This window comes from Lampetra fluviatilis, chromosome 32 (assembly GCF_964198595.1).
Source record: "Lampetra fluviatilis chromosome 32, kcLamFluv1.1, whole genome shotgun sequence".
NCBI lineage: Eukaryota > Metazoa > Chordata > Hyperoartia > Petromyzontiformes > Petromyzontidae > Lampetra > Lampetra fluviatilis.
In genome coordinates this window covers 5714866-5738725 of record NC_136306.1, presented here as the reverse complement: position 1 = coordinate 5738725, position 23860 = coordinate 5714866, and the positions used below count along the sequence as shown (strand labels likewise).

The window sequence follows — 23860 nt, the reverse complement described above, 5'->3', positions numbered from 1 at the left end:
GACGCAGCAAGGAAGGCTGTGCATGCGATGTGGCCACCTCCACATTGCACGCACAGTCTTTCTCTCTTTCTCTCGGCATTGTTAAATGAAGCGTAGAGAAATTAATTCTTAGGTTTTTTTCGGTAAAGTCACGTAGGTAAAAAATTTAAATTAATAAAAGTAAAAAAAATCACGACGTTTCGGAGGCAACACAAGCCTCCGTCTTCAGGTGGAACCGTCACAGCACGATTGCTGTATCAAGTGAGAGAAATTCCAAGAAAACCGTCCTTGTATATATAGCATTTATTTATTTATTATTTTACTCTTATTAATTGTAATGTTTTACCTACGTGACTTTACCGAAAAAACCTAAGAACGTGAATCCTTGCAGTCACGAAAGCTTCAAACGTAGAGAAATATCTTTAAATATTCAGAGATGTCTGGGGACGTCCAGAGAGATGCGCAGAGAACCCACATTGGCTCCCACTGCCGCCCGTATGTCGACACCACGTGTTACAGAATCACTTGTGAGTTTCCACTGATGATGATGATGAAGCGACATCAGCTGTGAGTTCTGAGTGGTTTGAGGAGCGAGACAGAAAACCTTGTGGATATTGATCATGACAATGATTGCACAACAAGTGCATAGCCATTGATGGATCAAATTGATGTCGCAAAACCACTTCCAATATTCACACAAAGACAAAAGCACCCACCCAACCCCGTGTAGTCTACACCGGCTGTTTGGGCAAGTACTTAGCGAGCATGGATAGTGACGAGCACCACGCCCCACTGTGTCCCCGGTAGTGATACTCTTATACATTGCAAGAGGTTACTCATTTAAAGCTGAGTCGACCTAGAGGAGGCCCAGGACCGGCTCGTGCATTCGCCGCTGTTATTGGGCGTGAGCGGGAATGGAAGTCGGGGTCGGCCAGCTCGTAGCGCGGTGTGCCAACTACTACACCGCCGCTCCCCACAACAAAGATCCCCCGTATAGTCTTCAACAGACTGTTGGGGCAAGTGCTGTTAGCGAGCGCCTATGAAGGCCCGCAACGGCCCACAAGGGGGTGGGTGGCCAACATTACGCCTTTGTCTCCCCAGTGGGATGTTTACACATCACACCAGGTTCTCGTTTGAGGTCTAGTCGACCTAGGGGAGGCCCAGGATGGGTTCAGATAATGGTGATCGGGCGTCGGCGGTAAGCGGGAATCGAACTCGGGTCTCTGCCGCGTTCGTAGCGCAACGCGCTAACCGCTGCGCCACCGCTCCCCGCAACACGCACAGACAAAGTTACGCAAAGGCCACTCCTCTTGAAGAACACAAAAGGCAGCGGAACCAAATTGAGTCCAACGGCGCGTGCTCCTCTCTGTCCGCTGACAACAACAACAACACAACTCGCTGTCGCTCTTTTATTTTTTTGCTCTAATAATGTTTATTGCTTGAAAAGTCGAGCTGAGGTTTGCCCGTGTGGCGCAAATCACGGAGAGACTTTTCGCACGCGCGCGTGAACACGCTCGATGACAACGTTGAGAACTTTTCTTTTTCACGCCTCCTACTTTTTTACCACACCCCCACCACCCTCCCCATGTATAATTTATGGTGCAAACTCCCGTGCCAAAGTTGATATGATTCAAATATATTTTAATAGCGTTTGCAAAACTAGTATGGCAGCATCATGCATCCTAACACGAAGCGGAAAGAGCACCTTTATCTTCATTTGCCGTTCAATAATAGTAATAATGTAATTCATCAACCCAGGAATGGCTTTCACGGAGTTGCAAAGCTCCGTTTCTTTTTCAGAAGGGTCCCGCTACATTGGGACTTTTGTTTTTTGTTGCGAAAACCAATCACGAGATTAGTGGCTTCCCAGTGGCAGGAAACCGGAGTACCTTGAGAAAACCCATCACGCATATACGATGGGGGGGGGGGGGGGTAGCACTCCGGCTCGCCGCACAGACGGGTTCGTGATCCACACGCATGCCGTCACAGCTCCCCTCTCTCTCCTCTTGGTCACCTCACAGCCCAAGTGGGTCTACAACTCACATGGACTGCGACGCTTCATTCTTACCGGGAGGTCGCTCCTTCTCGACTTCTGCTCCCGCTGTCTAGAATTATCTTCCACTTGAGCTCCGGTGCGGTTGAGACTCAGCTGCTGCCACCCTTGTTCAAGCCAAGACCCAAGGACCCAGTTTAACACGTTGGCTTTCTTGACCAACATTCATTTTTTTTTGGGTTAGATCGCGTAAGCATGAATGTGTTGTAACCCTCCACCACCCGACACAGCCAATTAGTCAGGGATTTGTCACGTACACAAAACGCCAATTAGTTACAGCTTCAGCCCACCGGTGTGTTGGAGAGTAAATCCACAACATTTACAATTTGAGTACGATTTTTTGCCATGGCAAATCGCCCGATGATGCTGGACGTAATTACCAGCGAAACGTCGTGCTATTCAAATTACAAATGTTGTGGATTTACTCTCCAACACACCGGTGGGATTAAGTAGTAAACTAATTGGCGTTTTGTTTACGCAACAAATCCCTTACTAATTGGCTGTGTCGGGTGGTGGAGGGTTACGACACATTTATACTTACGCGATATTATGGACCTAATGACCCATTTTGATTCCATGTGCTGATGGCTCAAAGTCTTCTTTCGTGCCAGTTACTATGTCCATATCCACATCTTCTTTTTATTTTATTTTCCTGCTTTACGGTGTGTGTGTTTGTTTGTTTTGTTTGTGCTGCGAAGCGTCTGGAGATGCGGCTGCCACTTTACGCGCTCTGTAAATTGGCAATTCGCATTGCGCCGACGTTTCACTTCGCCGACGCTCCACCAGCAGTGGACTGCTAGTGGAGCATCGGAATGCAGTGGGGGCCTCCCCCCTCCCCCCCGTTCTATTCTCCCTACCCCCCGCCTCGTCGTAGCTCGGCGGCTGAGGTCACTCGACCCACTGGCCACGCAGGGCAGTTGCACCGTCTGCGCACTCGCTAGCTACGCTGCGATCCACCGCAGGTCGTCTGCAACAACAACAAAATCCCAATCACGGGAGTTTGGTCACGGAGCAAATTCAATGTCCAGTTGTCTCCCCCCACTCCCCTCCCCACCACCACCCTCCTACCCCAGAACGCGAGTCGCTAAGCGAGTGGTTTTTCAAAGCCTCGTCAACGTGCCACCCCTCAATGGAGCTCGGGGTGTTGGTCATCATCCACTCATCGCCATCAATGGTCCTACATGGCGCCAGGGATAGAAATTGCGCAATTCCAACGTGTGAGCTTCGTCGCCTCTCCATAGGGGCCGGGGGGGGGCTGCAGTCACCGCAGACTTTCCACAAAGCGCTGCTTATTTTATCCACCGCAGATGGATGAAAATTATGACGACGACGACGATGATGATGACACTTCACGTGGCCTTGACGTGCACATAGCCCGGCACAAGCGCCGTGGTGACGTCACCGCCACTTCGTGGCGAACGGCTGTCGTTGTTGTTGACGATGATGACGATCGTGGCGATCGCTGTGATGATCAGCGGCGTAGCCATCAAGTGTGTGTCCGTGCAGCCACACCGCGTGCTCCGCGCCTCCACGAGAATCACCGACGCGTGCCGCGGTGGATGACGACTCGAAGTGCGAGAGAACCCCCCCCCCAGCCCCCCCCCCCAGCCCCCCCACTGACTCCCCCCACCCCCTTCGCCCACATCCCCCCCCCCCCGCAGCGCGCACGTGTTTAATTATTGAATAAAGGATGAGGAGGACAGAGAAGGACCGGGCCAGGATGAAGCAGACAAAAGGCCAAATCGAATGTGCGGCAGGCAGGCCAGGAATCTACCCAGTGCCGGATTATCCTCGTAGCAATAGTCGCTACATGTGTAGTAGCCACATATGTGGCTATTACATACAGTATGTAGTAGCTACATATGTAGTAGCTACATATGTAATAGCCACGGGCCCCGCACTTTCAAGGGACCCGCGCTAAATGCTTTCAAGCTATCAATTCCGGTTCGGTGATTCTGCACTCGCACTATTACTATAGTACTATACTGCCTTCAACTTTTATGAACGACTGGGTATTTAAGGTTAGCGATTTGTCGTATTATCTGGCTGTATAGCAAATGAAAAAAATACAATTACTTTACTGTGCAAGTTAAAAATGTATGTTGTTAATATTAAAGTGTTTTTTTTATTTAGGGCCCCTTTATAACATATGCTACAGGCCCCGCACTAGCTTAATCCGGCTCTGAATCGGCGTCAGAGCGTTTGGACCACCTCGCCACCACAGTTTATCCATTCTCCTACCGCTGACTTTCTTACCAAGGGCATGGCCCAGTTTTGTTTCATTCCCTGAGGTACTGGAGTACAGAAACCTCCAAGGAGACATCCTCAATGGGCAGGGAAATGGAGGGCAACACAGCAAAGAGCCTCGGGGTTGTGGCGAGCGTGCGTGCGTCTCTGTGCATCTGTGTGTGTCTCTATGTCAACGTGTGTGTCTCTATGTCACCGTGTGTGTCTCTGTGTCCACGTGTGTGTCTCTATGTCACCGTGTGTGTATCTATGTCCACGTGTGTGTCTGTGTCACTGAGTGTTTCTATGTCCACGTGTGTGTCTCTTTGTCACCGTGTGTGTCTCTATGTCCACGTGCGTGTCCCTGTGTCACCGTGTGTGTGTCAATGTCCACGTGTGTGTCTCTGTGTCACCGTGTGTCTCTATGTCCACGTGTGTGTCTCTGTGTCACCGTGTGTCTCTATGTCACCGTGTGTGTCTCTGTGTCACCGTGTGTGTCTCTATGTCACCGTGTGTGTCTCTATGTCCACGTGTGTGTCAATGTCCACGTGTGTGTCCCTATGTCACCGTGTGTGTCTCTGTGTCACCGTGTGTGTGTCTATGTCCACGCGTGTCCCTGTGTCACCGTGTGTGTGTCAATGTCCACGTGTGTGTCCCTATGTCACCGTGTGTGTGTCCATGTGATCGTGCGTCTGTCACCGTGTGTGTCCATGTCACTGTGTGTCTCTATATCACCGTGTGTGTCTCTATGTCCACGTGTGTGTCTGTGTCACCGTGTGTCTCTATGTCACCGTGTGTGTCTCTATGTCCACGTGTGTGTCTGTGTCACCGTGTGTCTCTATGTCCACGTGTGTGTCTGTGTCACCGTGTGTCTCTATGTCACCGTGTGTGTCTCTATGTCCACGTGTGTGTCTGTGTCACCGTGTGTCTCTATGTCACCGTGTGTGTCTCTATGTCACCGTGTGTGTCTCTATGTCCACGTGTGTGTCTCTGTGTCACCGTGTGTGTGTCTATGTCCACGCGTGTCCCTGTGTCACCGTGTGTGCGTCAATGTCCACGTGTGTGTCCCTATGTCACCGTGTGTGTGTCCATGTCATCGTGCGTCTGTCACCGTGTGTGTCCATGTCACTGTGTGTCTCTATATCACCGTGTGTGTGTCTATGTCACAGTGTGTCTCTATGTCCACGTGTATTTTTGATTCCCGCTCACAGGCAACATCGGCGACGCATAACTGAACCGATACTGGTCCTCCGCTAGGTCGACTCAGCCTTAAAACAAGTACGCAGTGCGGTGTGTCAACATCAGCGTTGGGGAGACAACGGGGCCGGCCATGGTGCTTGCCACCCACCCCTTTGTGTGCCGTTCCGGCCTTAATAGATGCTCGCTAACAGCACTAAACAGGGGGATTCTGTGTCACAGCGTGTGCTGTCGTGGGTAGGAGTCGGGGTAGCAGGAGCAGAGGCGGGGGGAGGGGAGTGGGGGTGCCTCATTGAGAGGGGGTCCCGTGGGTCATGTGACCCTGTCTGAAGGCAGCGCCCCCCACTTTCTTTATCCAAAGGGGGGGGGGGGGTGGGAGGGGAGGGTGGCGGGTAGATTACACGCGGGGCTTCAGGGGCTAAATTTCACTGCGAAAAGACCGGAATGTCAACGAGCTCAGTCTCACGTTGAGGCGGGAGCGGGCTGCCCTGGGACGCAAGCAGGTAGCGAGCCGGGCCAATGCTCGCCCTGCCAAGTCTCCTCGAGTGCACACACACACACACGCGTCTGTACGTGCGCGCGTGTACGCGTGTGTCTGCGATCGGCGGGGCGGAGAGTCTGTGTGTTGGAGTGTGTGTGCGGAGCGCTAGGGTGCTCGCTAACAGCACTTGCCCCAACAGTCTGTGAAGGCTATAGGGGGGAATCTTTGTCTTTGGTGAGCGGTAGGGTAGCGGTCAATGCGCTGCGCTACACGGAACCCGGCCACCCGAGTTCGACTCCTGCTCACGGCAAACACCAGCGCACGATTGTCTGAATCGATCCTGGAACTCCCCTAGGTCGACTCAGCCTCAAATTAGTACAAAGGCGGGTCGAGCATGGGGCTGGCTATCATCGGTGCTCGCTAACAGCACTTGCTCCAACAGTCTGCTAAAGGCTATAGAGGGAATCTCTGTCTTTTGGAGTGAGTGTGTGTGTGTGTGAATCTTTGAAACGGTCTTGGTCCTGCCCCTTGATCGCCTCGAAGTGCCTGGTGCGGTGTGTATTAAACATCGCCACTGGGGAGACAAAGGCGGCCGGGCGTGATGTTGGCCACTCACTCCCTCGTACGCCGTTCCGGCACTTAAACATGTGCTCGCATGACCGGTTCAGATATTATCACCGTTAGCCTCGGCCGCGTGTCAAACTGAGGCCTCGAGACTCGCATTGCAGTGCACTGACCAGGGCACCACCGCCACGTAAATCTGATGTAAAATGTTCCTCCCCTTGCTGGTTACAAAGACAACTTGCTATCGGGCAACAGTCCTCCTTCATAGCGAGCGCGTACATAAAAAAAAACGTATGTTATAGGCGACGTTTCGGGCAAATGGTCCTTCTTCAAAGATAAAAAATCAGCTTTGTTGTTTGTGCTTGTGCACCACTGCCAACGCAGTAACAGCAGCAGCGTGACCACCGGCGATTGTGCCCGATAGTTCTGGTTCAGAACTCGACTGTAGGTTCCACGGACGTTAGCCGTCGCACGGGAATCGAACTGGCTCGTAGCGCAGTGCCCTCATCACTGCGCCTCCGTTCTACTTTGCACGTGATGATTTATATCTCGAGCGTGCGCGTTACTTGACTCGGCTCTTCTTCTCGCTCCGAAACGAAGCGACGCGCGGACCAAGCGTCGTGACTTTGCAGAATTCGCACAAAGGGCTCGCCTGTGGGTTACCTGGCGTCTCGTCCCCTCGTCGGCGAGACGGCTGCCCAACTTGCACCACCACCCCCCACCACTCTTCCTCTTCTCTCAACCCCCCCACTCCCATCCTCGCCATCCCGTGCCCTTCCCTCCCCCCCCCTATTCTTTCTTAAGCCGCACTCCCATCATCCACCACCCTGCCCCCCCACTTCTCATCCTTTCTCAATCTCCACTCCCATCCTCGCCAACTCTTGCCCTTCCTCCAATCCTTCTCAACCCCTACTCCCATCTTGATCATCCCTTGCCCTTCCTCCAATCCTTCTTAGCCTCCACTCCCATCCTCACCATCTCTTGCCCTCCCTCCAATCCTTCTCAAGCCCTACTCCCATCCTCATCATCCCTTCCCCCTCACCAATCCTGACAGAACTCTTACCATTTCTGGATATTCTGCTCGGACGGGGTCGAAATGCTAAAATAACACACAGTGTTTACCGAAAGAAAACGCCTACTGACGCCCATCTCAATGCAGAGTCACACCATCACCCAGCACAGAAATCTGTTCTTATAAAGACGCTCATTCATTGAGCTAAGAAAGTGTCAGATGGTGACAGTCTGAGAAGCGAAATTCAACATGTTAAAGAAGCGCCGCAAATCAACGGTTACAATGATGCACAAATCAACAGGGCATTGAATTCCAAAACCAAATCAAATAACACGAGCATTGAAACTGCCCACGTAATTAAAACGACCAAAATACCGTACATTGCGGGAGTAACTGATAAACTAGCCAGATGTTTCGACGAACAAAATATCCGAGTCAGATTTGGCACGGTACATAAAATACAGAAATTAATATCTTGCACAAAAGATGTATTACCGAAGCTATCAACAGAAGGTGTGTACAGGATTAACTGCACGTGTGGTAAATGTTATGTTGGGCAAACAGGACGAGACTAAAAGAACATCAGAGAAATATTAAATTCGCCCAAATACAACTGTCAGCAGTAGCAGAACACGCGTGCCAACAAGGACACTCAATTCATTTTGATAATGTTGAAGTTACGTGCAAAACTAGCTACTACTGGCCAAGACTAATTATAGAATCTATCGAAATTGAAATAAATAACAATAATTGTAACTATTCGAATAGCTACCGCCTTAGTGCTGTGTTGAAGCAAATCATAAAATAATACATTGTTTAAACGAATGCCTATAAAGGGCAGCGTACTTCAATAGGGATTACCGTTGGTCCGGCTATTTTAATACACACAATAGACAGGAAGGACAAGATCAAAGGGCTCGCATAATGCACATGCATAATGTGCGTTGACTCATTAACCCCCCCCCCCCCACTTTGTGTAAGAGCGCAGAAGCGTGGTCACCACATCTACGCCTCTATATAAGGAACGAAACAGGTGGACTTTGTCACAAATCTGGCTGTCGCCTGATGAAGCTAGTTGTAATTACTGGCGAAACGTTGTACTCAGATTGTAAATGTTGTGGCTTGGCTCTCCAACACACCGGTGTGCTGTACTAGTGACGAATTGGCATGTTCTGTTTACGTGACAACCCTTACGAGTTGGCTGTGTCGAGTGGTGGGCGGGTTTAACGACACTTTTATATATTTATGCGATCTAACCTAAAAAAAAAACCTCTATTATTAATCATTTCTTTACTCTCATCATCACCCCGACATTGCAACTTCCCCCCAAACTCCCCTTCCCCCCTCCTTCCCACGAAACACAAAAAAACACTCGCAACCTCCTACTACCACCACTGCCATCTCTGCTCTTCCTCCCACCATCACCACCGTCTCAATCCATCCTCCCACCACCACCACCAACTCCATCCATCCTCCCACTACCACAACCACCTCCATCCATCCTCCCACCAACACCACCACCACCAACTCCATCCCTCCTCTTCCTCCCACCACAGCCACCACCAACTCCATCCCTCCTCTTCCTCCCACCACCACCACAACCACCACCAACTCCATCCCTTCTCTTCCTCCCACCACCACCACCGCCATCTCTCCTCTTCCCACCACCACCACCACCACCGCTGCCGCCTCTGAGCCCACGGTTTTACAGGAATCGCTGTGTTTTGTTAACCTGATCTTCACGGCCAGCCCCGAGGAGCTAGCCAAGATGCTGAGTCGGCGCTGGGCAATGGCAGCAACGCCGACCGCGGACTCTGCCCCCCCCCCCAGTGCGGGTTTGACGGCGAGCGGCGCACTGGACTCGCACTCCAGGGGTCGTCGATTTGATTTGATCTCCCAGCGCGCACGTTGAAACAATGTTGCCAGTTTTCATATCTCCCCCCTCCCCCCAAATAATTAAATACCCCCCTCCCCCGCCTCTACCACCCCCAGCCAACTCCCCACGGCCTGTACCCACCGACCGGTTCTGTCCCAATGAGCGACTGCACAACAGTCGGATCGGCAGGTCACGTGCAGTGGGGTGAGGTGTGGGCACTCCCACCTCTTCCAATAACGTGTGGCGAGCGAGCGAGCAAGAGTTAGTCCGGCAACACGCTCGAGATGGAGCTGAGAGAGAGAGCTCCGTCTTTTGGTGGCCACTCCCCCAGCAGTGGCGCGAGCCGAGACATTGCAGGGCTGCGCCTCTACCTTTGCCCCTTACCTCCCCCCTCCCTCCTACATGCACGTGTACACGTACAGCCCCTTTGTCAATCCACTGCTGGATGAGCCCTCCCCCCGTGCCGTACGGGTCCCGTAGGGGATATTTGACCATACTTCACCCCCCCCAACCCCGCTGACAACGTAGCTCCGCAGCAGCCTATAACACATGCGGCACACATTGTTGTACCGTACACCCTAAGCTCCCACCACGTCTTCGCTCCCCGCCAGCATGTAAACCGATGAACGTCGCCGCCATCCAGAGAGGTGAAGTATGGTCAGGAGACCCCTCATCATTCATTCCGCAGTGGATTTAACAACACCCACACAAGTGTGATGCTGACTGACCCCAGCGGGAAAGAAGTCGTGTCTCCCATCCATATATCCTGTGACCACCACGTTGCATGTACCGCAGAATGCTGTCACGGCCTTGTCCAGACCACCAGTTACACGGGGCTGAAAGCGTTGCCGTAATGTCGTTTAGACAATACGGCAACGTGGTGGTCACACGGGTAGCACGGTTGGCTACGTACGGTGCGAAAGAAGTTCAACATACACACAAGGACGGGAGCCAGTGCCCGTTGGCTGTCTGTGAGGCGCAGCAGCAGCAGCACCTCTGTGGCTTTATGAATATATTTGTTTTCCAGTTTGCACGCCCTATTCCCCTGTGGCGGTGATGATGATGATGGGAAGTTCTCACCATTCACACAAAGTGTTGGATATGAGGTTTTCATTTTAAAAAATCGGTAAGGTTTCTCACGTGAGCAAAACGTGCGAAAGCCTCCGCGTTAAATTGTGGATTTGAATAATCTGGGCAGTAGGGTGGCGTAGCGGTGACGCTCCCGTCTCAAGGGCCCGAGTTCGATTCCCGACTGGGGGCACCTCTCAGTGTGGAGTTTCTATATTCTCCCCGTGCTCGGCACGAGGTTTCCCTCCGTGCTCTGCTGTCCCCATCCCACCTTGAGAGCGGAAACGAATCCTTGCAATGTCACCGGTATTGGCCCAAAACGTCCCGTGGCTGAAAAATGACCTGCAAATTACTGGGTTGGGAATACACAAAGCAGCAGCAGCAGCAACATCTCCACACTCGTGCAAATACTTGCCAGGAACACTCTTGAAAGAAAAAAAACCTTGTGAGGCTTTCCTGGATAAACAATTAAACTAGTAATATGATTAATATTCCAGCCATTGATTGACCAAAAACGGCTGTGCACGTTTGAGGTGCAGCCACAGGCAAAATAAAATCCACCTCCGTTTGGGATTCCCAAATCGGAATTTCCCCGTCTCCCGCTTTGCTGCGAGCAGAATGTTTCACCGGCGCGTGGGAATTATTCCGGCCCAGGTGGTATATTACAAGGATTTGCCAAAGCTATCCCCACAAGCCCCTGATAATGAGGTCGTTTGGTTAATTTTAATTTCAGGCGTCGCAATGATTCCACACGGGGCTCTGTTTATAAATTGAGTCTGTTATAAATCGAAATCGGAATGGAGGATGTGGTTTACAACCAACTCTTTTTTTTCTCCCGTGGAATGTTTCGCATCAATTCTTGTTTTTTTTTCCTTTCTTCATTCTTCAAATCGTAACTCTTTCCACCTCGGTGCGCCGTGTCTCACCGACGGAGAGATTTAAACGAAACAAAAAAGCGGAAAAAGTGCCTACGGAAGCGTGGAGAGATAGATGCACAAAGAGAGGGGAGCGAGGATCGGTGAACCGATGCGAATGACGCAACGCATCGTGGCGACTGCTAAAGTACACAACCGAAGCTCAGCACGTGGAGTCGACACGACACTGTGGCTGTGTGATTGAGGTAATGGCTCTTTATTCATGGCACGTACGAAAGATGACGAAAAAGATGAGGAAAAAGATGATGAAGAAGAAGATGACGAGGAAGAAGATGACGAGGAAGAAGATGACGAAAAAGATGACGAAGAAGAAGATGACGAGGAAGAAGATGACGAAAAAGATGACGAAGAAGATGACGAGGAAGAAGATGACGATAAAGAAGATGACGAAGAAGAAGATGACGAGGAAGAAGATGACGAAGAAGATGACGAAGAAGATGACGAGGAAGAAGATGACGATAAAGAAGATGACGAGGAAGAAGATGACGAAGAATATGACGAAGAAGATGACGAGGAAGAAGATGACGATAAAGAAGATGACGAGGAAGAAGATGACGAGGAAGAAGATGACGAAGAAGATGACGAAGAAGATGACGAGGAAGAAGATGACGATAAAGAAGATGACGAGGAAGAAGATGACGAAGAAGATGACGAGGAAGAAGATGACGATAAAGAAGATGACGATAAAGAAGATGACAATAAAGAAGATGACGAAGAAGAAGAGGAAGGGGCCATGTTTGCCTGACATCACGATGTGTTACAAAAGAAGGTGGCTATGCACGTGACTGTTTGTAATCCACAGCGCTGTGGAGGCAGCAGCGAGGGCTGGTGGATCACCGCACACACAATTGTTGTGAATCTCCCCCTTCCCGTAGGCGCCGACTAGGTTCCGTATCCTGGCTCACCAGAAGGGGGAGATGTTAACTCCCTCGCTCGGTATACAAGAGGTCGTGGGCTCGATCCAGACCCTGACCACTGTATATTTGGAGTGTTCTCCCCGTGGTCGCGTGGATTTTTCTCCAGTTCTTTCGATTTTTCCATCCATATTTAGAAACGTGCGTTTCGAGTATTCGGCTGCTATAAATTTCCACGTTAAAACCCACTTCGTTGAGATATCATTTGTGGACAGTTTGTTTCTGAAAAAAAAAATGTTGCATAGCTCAGTGGGCCATGTATGGTAAAATAAAAAAATAGTTTACAGTTTTTTTTTTATTGTTGAAGGCGGCACAGAAATATGTGAACCCCTCCACATGTTCCATCCGTATGGGATAGAGTGTTTCCCCCTCGCATGCGTGGGTTTTCTCCAGGTGCTCCGGTCTGCTCCCCCTTGCATGCACTCACATCATGAGGCCTCCTTTGCCAGTAGCAAAATATAATAAAAACCTTTACCCTTTTTTCTGGCAACAAAACTGAAACCTTTTTTTTACAAGGAATAATGTTTGCATTAACCACATATGGTGTTCACACCATATGAGACTAGGCTCTAAGGAAAGCTGTCTCTGGTGTGGACCAATCAATTTCAAGGACAATGCATACATTATCAGAGTGTTTTTTTTTTGCATTCTGACTACAGGTCTTGTGGTTAATGCAAACATGATTCCTTGTAAAATAAATCAGTTTTGTTGCAGAAAAAACGGTAAAAAACCTATTATCATTGCATGCACTCGTTTACATGTGGGAGGCAATAGCCGAAAAGGCGACGTTTCGGGCAACAGCCCTTGTTCACAGCACACGCTACGAAGAAGGGCCATTGCCCAAAACGTCGCATTTTACGTGCACCGAAAATAACACAAATGAATGGCTTCCCGAGAAAGCTGGTGTTGAAAGAAAACCGTTAGAGGTGATTCAACCAAGGAAAAGAGCCTACGATGGTTCATGTCATGTACATTTTTTGTTTAACTTGTTTGGAAGAGCAGTATATTTGTGGATGACGATGATGGTCAGAAGGGATGACGATTGGTGGATGGTGGATGACGATGATGGTCAGAAGGGGTGACGATGGGAGACAAAAGCGAACGCGCCAGAGAGGGCGACACAAGCCACCACCCTCCCCTCCCCCCGCGAGGTTCGTGGCGTGCAGGAGGCGAGACAATCGTCACAAGGGACAACACGGGGAGACCTCTTCATCCAGCAGTGGGTAGACCATGGCTCATGATGACGACGATGATGATGACGACGAGGAGGTGGAGGTTGTGAGCCGCGTGGTGGGAGCGAGGCAACACTCAAACTGCCTTTAAGGAAGGACATTGGCCCGCTTTAGTTACGGGCGCGGTACGGAATCTTTAAATTATGCATTAAAACAGACTTTGCCTTCCCACACACACCACCCCCGCCCCTGTTCAGATGCAGTAAACCCAGAGAAAGCGACACGGACTGCTGCGCGCACACACACCGCCCATCCTGCCCTCGCCGGCTACACAGCGGCGGGATTGGGGGAGGGTAGGGAGCGGGGCACGGTTGTGGAGGAGACGGAGCGGAGAACGCGGGGGGGGGTGGGGGCTGTGGTGGTGGTGGGGGTGGGGGTAGGAAGGGCGGTGATCTCAGAGGATGACGGCGGCGGGAGACGCGGTGGCCGAGCCAGGAGGCTTGGCAAGAGAGCAGTCGGGCGTCAGCTATTGAGCGTGCAGGCGGTGCAACTGCGCCCGGGGCCTGTTGGCTGGAGCGGGCCCAGGTGTCAAACTGCGAAGAAGGGGGGGGGGGGGGTGGACAGCAGGAGGAGGAGGTGCAGGAGAAGGGATGAGTGGTGGGGGGGGGGGTCAATTGCATTGCTGGCACCTGGGTTGATGACAAGGACGCTTCACCACGCTCGCTGGTAGGGGGGCACCGGGTACGGGGGTTGTTGTTGTTGTTTTGTTGGCCTCAAAATTGATCCGTGAAGGCCACTCTGGGCACATTTGAATACACGGTTTTAATTTTGCCACCTGGGTTTGATCACAGCCACTCGGAATCCGAGTGTGGGCGAAGAGGCGCGGGACTGTGCAAGACCGCACTTGGTGTGTGACGTTTAAAACGAACCGTTTGAACTATAACCACCGTTACACAAACAAAGTGACTCAGTGTGTACAGCCGGTGCCAGATGGTAAAAGCTCATTTTCTAATCGAATCATCTCGTGATTCTGCTGATGCTGCTGCTGCGTTGGCAGTGGTGCACAAGCACAGTCAACAACAACAACTCAACACGCGTTAATAAACATCGCCGTGTGGCCTGAAAAACAAATATACATCACAGGCGACGTTTCGTGCAATCGCCCCATGTGCGTTGTCCGAAACGTTGCCTAGTAGAGACTTTCCCTTTAAGACCACACACACCGTGTTATTGACGAATATGTTGATTTTTTTAATATTCCAATCTGCACAGCCAACTCCGTGTGACATCACCTTCCCCCGCTCCTCTCGCCTGCCCTCCTACCATGCCCTCCCCTTCCTCTCTCCAAGCCCCGCAAAATACAAATTAATGCAAATCGTACGCAAATCAGATGCATTCAATCTGCTCCGTTCTATAATGTCACTATAGCATGTCAATTACCGCAGGTTGGCACGACGAGGAGAGAGAGAGAGAGAGGTAGGGTGGGTGTGAGTCGTACCGTGGGTTTGGACTAATGAAGGGCGCGGGAGGGGGGGTGATGGGGTTGGGAGTGATGGGGTGGAGAGTGATGGGGTGGGGGGTGATGGCGTGGGGGATGGTGGATGATGTGGGTTGAAGGGGGGGTGAGAAGGAAGCGGGTGAGGCTGGAGTGTTCAGCGGGCAGGTACCGTAAATCCGCGCAACCACCACCACCACCACTACCATCCCCAAACGTGTTGGCCAATATCCGTGGGTGAGAGATTGAGCGAGGCACGACGCGAACACTCAACTCGCGCGCGGCCCCGGGGCGCGAGGGTCAACCCGCCCGTCCACAGGGCCGAAGAAATAAATGCGAGCGGCCCCCCCCCTCCCCCCCACGTGCGCTCCACGTGTCGATCTGCGCGTGAGCGCGTGCCGGAGAAAGTGGCGGTGTCGCGGTTCGCGCACTGCGCTACGAACCCGGCGAGCCGAGTTCGACTCGCGCTCGCGGCCAATACCGGCGACGGTTATCTGAGCACGGTCTATCGGCCTCCCCCTAGGTCGACTCGGCCTCAAATGAGTACCTTGGTGCGGTGTGCAGATAGCTAGGGACGTGGAACAGATGGGGCGCCATGGGGGAGAGATTTTATCTTGATAGTTATATTTATACTCGAAATATGTGTGTCGTCGATGGTGCATTGGTTTGTGCATTCTCGCTATGAATCCGGCGACCTGAGTTTGTTTCCAGGGCACTGCTATGATCAGTGGCGAGTGATATCTGAACCGGTCCTGGGCCTCCCGTACGTCGACTCAGACACATTTGTGGTACCTGGTGCGATGTGTAAACATCGGTACAGGGGAGACAAAGGCGGCCGGGCGTGTTGTTGGCCACCAACTCCCTCGTGTGCCGTGTAGGCCTTCATAGGTGCTCGCTAACAACACTTGCTATTTGGGAGATCTGTGTGTGTGTGTGTTCATATGTGGGGAGCGGTGGCGCAGCGGTTAGCACGCTGCGCTCCAAAAGCCGGCGGGCCGTGATTCGCTTCTCGCTCACGCACGGCCAAAGCCCTGGGACCGGTTCGGGTCGTCGCTAGCAGCGCTGTCACGCCGCCACTCTCACTCACGTCCGTCCCTGGCCCTTCGTAGGCGCTCGCGAACACCGCTTGCCCCATCAGCCTGCGTAGGCGACGCGGGGCGACGTCGTTGTGTACGGTGCAGCGGCTAAGGCACTACAATCCCCGTGGCCTGAGGTCGTGATGCCTGCACCGTGAACCTGGCCAGCTGAGTTCAATCCCCGGTAAGGAAACGGCTTTCGTCAGATTTATTTATTTTTCCTCCTTGATACTCAACCGAGCCGTGAATGATTTTACGCGGTGCAAGCTTGTCAACGTCATCAGCAATGGGAAGACAAAGGCGGTTTGGACATTTATGATCGTGGCCACAACACACCTGCCTTGCATGCCGTGCCGGCGTTAATAATAGGTGATCGCTAACAGAACTAAACGGGGTGGGGGGGAGGTATTTTGTATTTGGAATTTGCATCTCGCATTACACAAGCGAGCTAATCTGGAGCGGAGCGTCTCCACCGGGGGTGTGAGTGGCACTCGATACGGGTGACGACTTCCCTGTTGCCCGCCGACCTCGGCGAGAAGTTTAAAGTTTTCTCACCTTCGGAACGCGGCGCTGCAAAGTTTCCAGTGAGTCACAGGCGCGCGGGAAGCCACGGACACAGCGAGCGGCGAAGGGGGCAGCAGAAGCCGGCGTGCTACCAACAATTGGGCCCAGGCTCTGTGGGCCAATCTTGGGCCGTGGTGGCCAAATCCATTGTTATACACTCTGCCCATCACTCCAACCAGAGGTGGCGTGTGACTTCTTTATTGGGGGGGTAGGGCAGGGGGTTCGCTTTGTCCCTCATTACGTTCATATAATGATGAAATTTTTTTTCATCTTAATTGTAAACTACTGAAACTAAATTAATAAAGTTTTAGGAGAGGCTTTGACCCCTCCCCACCACCCCGCAAACTCCACCAATGACTCCAACCACTCCAGCCACTCCACTCCATCCACTCCACCGCTTCCCACGTACGCAGACGACAAAGATCCCCAGCGTTGACTCAACAGACTGTTGGGGCAAGTGCTGTTGAGCGAGCACCTATGAAGGTCGACACGGCACACGAGGGAGTGGGCTGCCAGCACCACACACGAGCGCCTTTATCTCCCCCAGTACCGATGTTTACACACCGCACCGGGTACCCAAATGAGGCTGAGTCGACCTAAGGGAGGCCCAGGACCGATTCAGCTATCACTCGCCACTGATGATAGCAGTGCCCTGGAAACAAACTCGGGTCGCCGGATTCATAGCGAGAATGCGCTAACCAATGCACCCACCATTACATATATATCGAGTATAAATATCAAGATATAAGCTCTCCCCATGGCGCCCCATCTGTTCCACGTCCCTGCTATCTACACGGGAAGCCCGGGCCTAGGGCAGGGAATGCATCCGTCTGCCCCATCCTAAGATTTACAGTTCGCCCTTTTTGTTAATAGTCACCTGCTGCGAGCCATTAAAACACGCGCTGTTCTCTCCTAACTTCCTCCCCCTCCTCCCAAACAGCACCACTCACCACCGCTACCGCCCACCAACCACCACCAGCTCCTCTCACGATTCTCACCACCAACTCCACCACCGTCGTTCTCACAGCAGTGGCTGTTGGCTGACCATCGCACGCACAAAGACGGTCCAACGGCGTCGCGCGTTCTCGGCTGCGCTTCTGAGACCGTCTGGAACGCCCTTCCTTCCGATATTGGGAAGCCACTGGAGCTTATGCACTTAAGAAAACTCCGGGTTGAAAACTAATTTCTTTAGAACTGCTTTTTTGTGTTTGTTGTCCTTCCCCGCACCTCCGATTAGCACGGTTGACTATGTACGGTGCGGAGGAATTTAAACATAATACATCAACACAACCACTCCCGCCAAATCAAATATACCCGTTTATCCGTCACAGGCTATAGGGGCAAGTGCTGCTAGCACCACGGCCGGACGGTTTTGTCTCCCCAGTAGCAAGGGTTTGCACATCGCACCAGGTACTCATTTGAGGCCCAGGTCTGGTTCAGATAATCGCCACTGGTCTTGGCCGTGAGTGCGAATATAACGAGGGTCGCCGGATTCGCAGCGCAGTGCGTAACCCGCTACACTACGGCTCCCCTCCCCTCCACCACCGCCACCCCCCACCATTCCTCCCACCATCTCCACCCCCGCACAACCACCAGTGAAACTACCCCCATACCATCTTCACCACCGTTACCACCCCCCACCACCACCACCAATATAACCATCCCCCCACCATTATCCCTACCACCTCCAGCACCCATTCCCCCCCACCATGCTACCCGTGCCACATTAGACGTCACTTCCCCTGCCGTCTCCTGTCACCGTTCTACCGACAGCTGAATGTGTTTACTATGGGAAAATATTTGTAATCTAAACGTCTCTAAGCGGTGTCATCCCCTTCCCCCAATTAGAACCGAATTGCATTGTGGGCGTCGCGTCACGTGACAGGAAAGGGGTTCGCTCGGATCTCTGGCACAGCAGCACATCAGCGGGTCCGCGGAAGTAGATATTACAGCACTACAGCGGAGTGTGTCTGCCAAAGGGGAGTAAAATAAAAACCACGCTCAGCAGTAACGAAGTCGCTCGCGGAGGGTGGATTGTTGCAGCACAAGAACGTCGTTGAGAGATGGCACCTTCATTTAGCAGTGGATAGATCATGGTTGATGATGATGATTGCATCACATCAAGATCTTGAACCACAGGGCTCACTGCTATAAACGTGGTCACAAATTGCGGATAGTGATGTCCAGTTGTGCCTCCCTACAATTCAAATCTGCAGCGCTAAACAGTTCAAACTAAATATATCCTTAAAACACTGCTATGCGTACAAAGTGCTTTGCAAAAAAAGAAAGTTGGCGAAACACCTTGGCAGTGAAGTACATGCGATCTCACAGAAGGCTCGAGTCACACGGCTGTGGGCAAATCTGTGGCGCCGTGGTGGCGAATGTTAACTACCTCGCTTGGTTTGCAGGAGGTCATGGGTTCAGATCCCGACCCTGACCATGCCTGCTGTATATGTGGAGTTTGCATGTCTCTCTCTCCCCGTGGTCGCGTGGATTTTTCTCCTGGTCCTCATTGACATGTAGAAACACGCGCTTAGAGGATTTGGCTTCTATAAGTGTCCACGTGGTAAGTCACTCCTCGTTGAGTCAGGTCGCTTCTGAAAAACAGCCACACAGTTCATTGGGCCTTGATCTTTTCAAATAAAAAAAAAATACTTTCGTTTAAAATAAGAAATAGTTTCGTTTCGTGTAGTTTGGGATGGAGTACCCAGCAGCTCCGAGCTCATCCCACGCGACTATCGCTTCTAACGTAGAGCAGTCAGGGTGATTCATGGTCCAGGCCTCGCCTATTCACTCCTGGCACTCGCTCCCTGGCAGCAAGACGCCTTCTTATCACTCTTCTATCGCTGCTTCCGCAGTTATTGTTGCGACGTTGCGATGAACATCACTAATCGATTCCTCAGCCAGTCGTCGAGGACTCGGGTCTTCGAGGCTCACCGTTTCATCTCATCTATGCTCTGTGTTCAACAACTACACTTTTTTGAGTATTTTGCTGCTATAAATGTCCACGTGATAAAGTTACTTCCTCGTTGAGCTATCGTCTGTGATGGCTAGGTCGCGTCTGAAAGAGATCGATGTATCTAAGTGGGTCTTACCTTTTGATTTAAAGCTTTCGTGACTGCAGGGATTCATATTCTTGGTTCTTTCGGTAAAGTCACGTAGAAGGGAAATAATAAAATAATAAAAATATAAAACAATACAAATGCTCACGACGTTTCGACTGCAACACAAGTGTAGTACCGTCGAATACAGGTCGACACCCGGGGTTGAGGCACACTGAGGTTTATTACAACAAACGTTGTGACATACACACTTGAGGGGGTATTGGCCCCCTCACCCGTCTATCTGAGGACACACCTCCTAGCTAACCCTAGCCTGCCTCAGAGTCCTCCTCTCGTGGACTAGGGGAGGCTATCTTGGCCCGACACTGGTCAGTCGGGCCCGGTACTCAGAGTCCAGACCAACACTGGCTCTGGCTCTGGCACCACGCCACTGGCTCGAGCCTGCGCGGTCCTGACAAGGACGGCGTACCAGGGGGAGACCAGGGCTCTATCTCGGACGTCTTCCGTCTTCTCTTCTTAGCTAACCCAACTCTCTCTAGCCCCCCGATACATTCCCCTTTTATACATCCCCCTCCCTGAGGGGTGGGGCCCCGGGGGATCGTAACGTCCGAAGCGCGGACGTCGTAGAGGGCACCTGCCCGTGCACTGACGTAGCCCCGCCCACTGTGCTAGTTTCCCGTAGGATCCCATACATATCAGCTCGACACATATTTCCTCCGTAAGACCCCTACACAAGCAATCATCATCAGGTGTGAAATCCACAGCAAGAAAAAAAATCTTGCTGTGGATTTCACATCTGATGATGATTGCTTGTGTTGCAGTCGAAACGTCGTGAGAATTTTTCTTATTGGTTTATCTTTTTTATTTATTATTTCCCTTCTACGTGACTTTACCGAAAGAACCAAGAATATGGGTCTTACCTGCTAAAATAAAAATTGTTTCGTTGAGTTTACTTGCTGGTAAAAAAAAACCCTTCTCTTTCTGCTTCGGTTTCTACCACTGCCGTGCTGTTTGTGTCTGGCCGCTCAGCGTATTGGGATTTTGGTCCTGTACTAGCAGCAAAACGTGATGAAAATGAACGAGGATAATGCACGCTCTCGAACACGTAAATATCAATATCAATAAATAAGATCAGATTAATAAAAATGGGTACTCGCTATACCGCGTGATTACAGACCGTGGTTCAAACTTATCCAAATTAAAACGTGACAGACTAGAACCCAGCCAAACGAGGATTTCAAATTATCTGCTGCTGGTGCATTGGCAGTGGTGCACAAACAAAAACAACAAACTCAACACATTCGTCAATAAGTGTGACCTTAAAATAAAATACTCTACAAATAGTCCAAGGACGGGTGTATTGCGGTAAATCTGAAACTTGCAAGCGAAAAGCAGACTGCGACGTAATATCCATTGCATCCATGCGTGTGCAATTTGTAAGGGCGCGGTGACACAGACTTATTTCATTTAAAGGTTAAAATCCCTTGTTCATCATGACGTCCTTTTTACTTCGATGTCTCAACAGCGCTACGGAGATCGCGTGACGTGAGGGTTCTGCCTTTGTAGTGAGGGTTGTAAGTTGACGCCGAGGAGGGGGGATGGGGCGCCTCGCCCCCCCCCCCATATATCGAAAAGCTAGCAGAGGGATAGTAATAGGCTAGCAGTGGAGAGGCTAGCAGAGAGCCCCGAGCGAGCGGAGCATGGCAGACAGGCTAGCCGTGGAGAGGCTAGCAGAGTGAGAGAGATGGGCTAGCAGGGGAGAGGCTAGCAGAGAGAGCGGAGCGAGCGGAGCGTGGCAGACAGGCTAGCAGTGGAGAGGCTAGCAGAGTGAGAGAGATGGGCTAGCAGTGGAGAGGCTAGCAGAGAGAGCGGAGCGAGCGGAGCGTGGCAGACAGGCTAGCAGTGGAGAGGCTAGCAGAGTGAGAGAGATGGGCTAGCAGTGGAGAGGCTAGCAGAGAGAGCGGAGCGAGCGGAGCGTGGCAGACAGACTAGCAGTGGAGAGGCTAGCAGAGTAAGAGAGATGGGCTAGCAGTGGAGAGGCTAGCAGAGTAAGAGAGATGGGCTAGCAGGGGAGAGGCTAGCAGAGTGAGATAAATGGACTAGCAGTGGAGAGGCTAGCAGAGTGAGAGAGATGGACTAGCAGTGGAGAGGCTGCGAGAGAGAGAGCGCAGAGTGAGCGAAGAGAGCGGGGCGAAGCAGGCGATCGGCGCAAGGGGGAGAGTTACGACGGAGTCACGCGGTGTTGACACATGGATAAAATAAAGAAGTTGTCCGCGTGAAATAACACCACCTGCAGGTGGAAGGCGACGTTTCTGGAAATGGCGCTGCTGCATGACCCTTCTTGATTTCTGTGCTATGACGAAGGGCTCTTGCCCGAAACGTCGTCTATTATATATCTACTTCTTTTTTTACTTTAGACGCCACACAGTGGTATTGACGAATATGTTGAATTATATATATATGTGTGTACAGGTACTGGAGAGAGAGAAAGAGAGGATTTCAAGAGGCGTGGGAGAACCGTTGTGAGCTTGCCCGGCCTGGCCGCCTTGTTAATTTGCACTAAACCTGCGGGAGATCAAAGAGTCGGTAATTCCGTGCATTTGCTCACACGCCACTCGTGATGACCACTCCACATGGGCCTACTGCTCCGAGTGCTGGAGACGTGGATTCGTTTTAACAGTCACATTTACCATGGAAAGACGAAGATTCTTCAACCCCCCCTTTGCCGCTCCCCACCTCCCTTGAACAGACTGTTGGGGCAAGTGCTGCTAGCGAGCACCGACGAAAGACGGCAGGGCACACGCTCAGAGTGTGACGGGCAACACCACGCCCGGCCGCCTTTGTCTCCCCAGTAATGACGTTAACACGCGGCCCCAGGCACTCGTGCAAGGCGGAGTCGACCTAGAGTGAGGCCCAACTAACCGGTTCAAGGAATTATTGGTTTGTGAGCCAATAATCACGAGTCGCTGGATTTGTGGTAGCGCAGTGTGCTAACCACTGCGCCACCGTTCCCCATTGGAACACACGAAGCACGCACGCGTCCCCGCTTGTGTTGTTTATATGTTTCTCTCCAGCCGGGTTGTATGTAAACGCATGTCGATAATGATTCTATAGAATGTGCTGTTCTTAACTCGAATGCGTCCTGCGGGGACACACATCAACTGAGTAGTTGTAGCAGAGTTCTGACATATAAGTGTGAGTCCCTCGGCAAATGTTGATTCCACACGTCGTCGTCGTCGTCGTCGTCGTCGTCGTCGTCGTCGTCGTCGTCGTCGTCGTCGTCGTCGTCGTCGTCGTCGTCGTCGTCGTCGTCGTCGTCGTCGTCGTCGTCGTCGTCGTCGTCGTCGTCGTCGTCGTCGTCGTCGTCGTTAGCATTATAACTGCGACTGCAATCATCATGAGCAGCAACATCGTTGTCAAAATCGTGATCGCCACTGCCATTTTCATCATCATCAGCATCATTATCATCACTAATCCCACCAACGCCATTGTCATTTGTATCATAATCATTAGGAATGCCAACAATATCACCATCATTAGCTCCATCTTCTTCATTAGCATAAAAAGCCACCATTATCACAATAACTACCATCATCCATTTTGCCATTAGCATCACTCATCACTACCACCCCTATCATTATCATCACAATCATCACTACCACTCATCATTATTAGTATCATAACCATCATCATGATTGTCATCATCGTCTTAACCATCATCAATAGCATTAAAATAATCACGAACACCACAAAGCATCATCATCACAACCACTACCATAATTCATGTCAAAATCACCAGCACTATATTCATCACCATTAGTAACACAATTGCCACGAACACCAACAAAGACAAATATCCCCCGTGTAGCCTTAACAGACCGTAGGGGCAAACGCTGTTAGAGAGCTCCTATAAAGGCCGGCACGACACACGAGGGGATAGGTGGCCAGCACCACGCCCGGACGTCTTTGTCTCCCGAGTGGCGATGTTTACACAGTGCACCATCTTTTGAGGCCGAGTCGACCTCGGGGAGGCCCAGCACCAGTTTCAGATAATCGTCACCTGGTGTTGATCGTGAAGGGGAATCGAACCCGGGTCCCAGGGGTTTGAAGCGCAGCGCGCTAACCGCTGCACTACCGCTCCCCACACTGACACCGTCGCACCGTGCCACTACATCAGCCGCACGCG

At 51.5% G+C, this 23860-nt stretch overlaps 1 long non-coding RNA gene across 1 annotated transcript in view; it reads right to left on the bottom strand.

The window, feature by feature from the left end:
• Positions 1-13906: 13906 nt before the first annotated feature.
• The window catches only part of LOC144943822 (uncharacterized), a 31344-nt gene continuing 21390 nt past the window's right edge, over positions 13907-23860 (bottom strand). The window contains exon 3 of the long non-coding RNA XR_013639535.1: positions 13907-14070. This is a non-coding gene — a long non-coding RNA (uncharacterized LOC144943822). The remainder of the gene's footprint in view (positions 14071-23860) is intronic.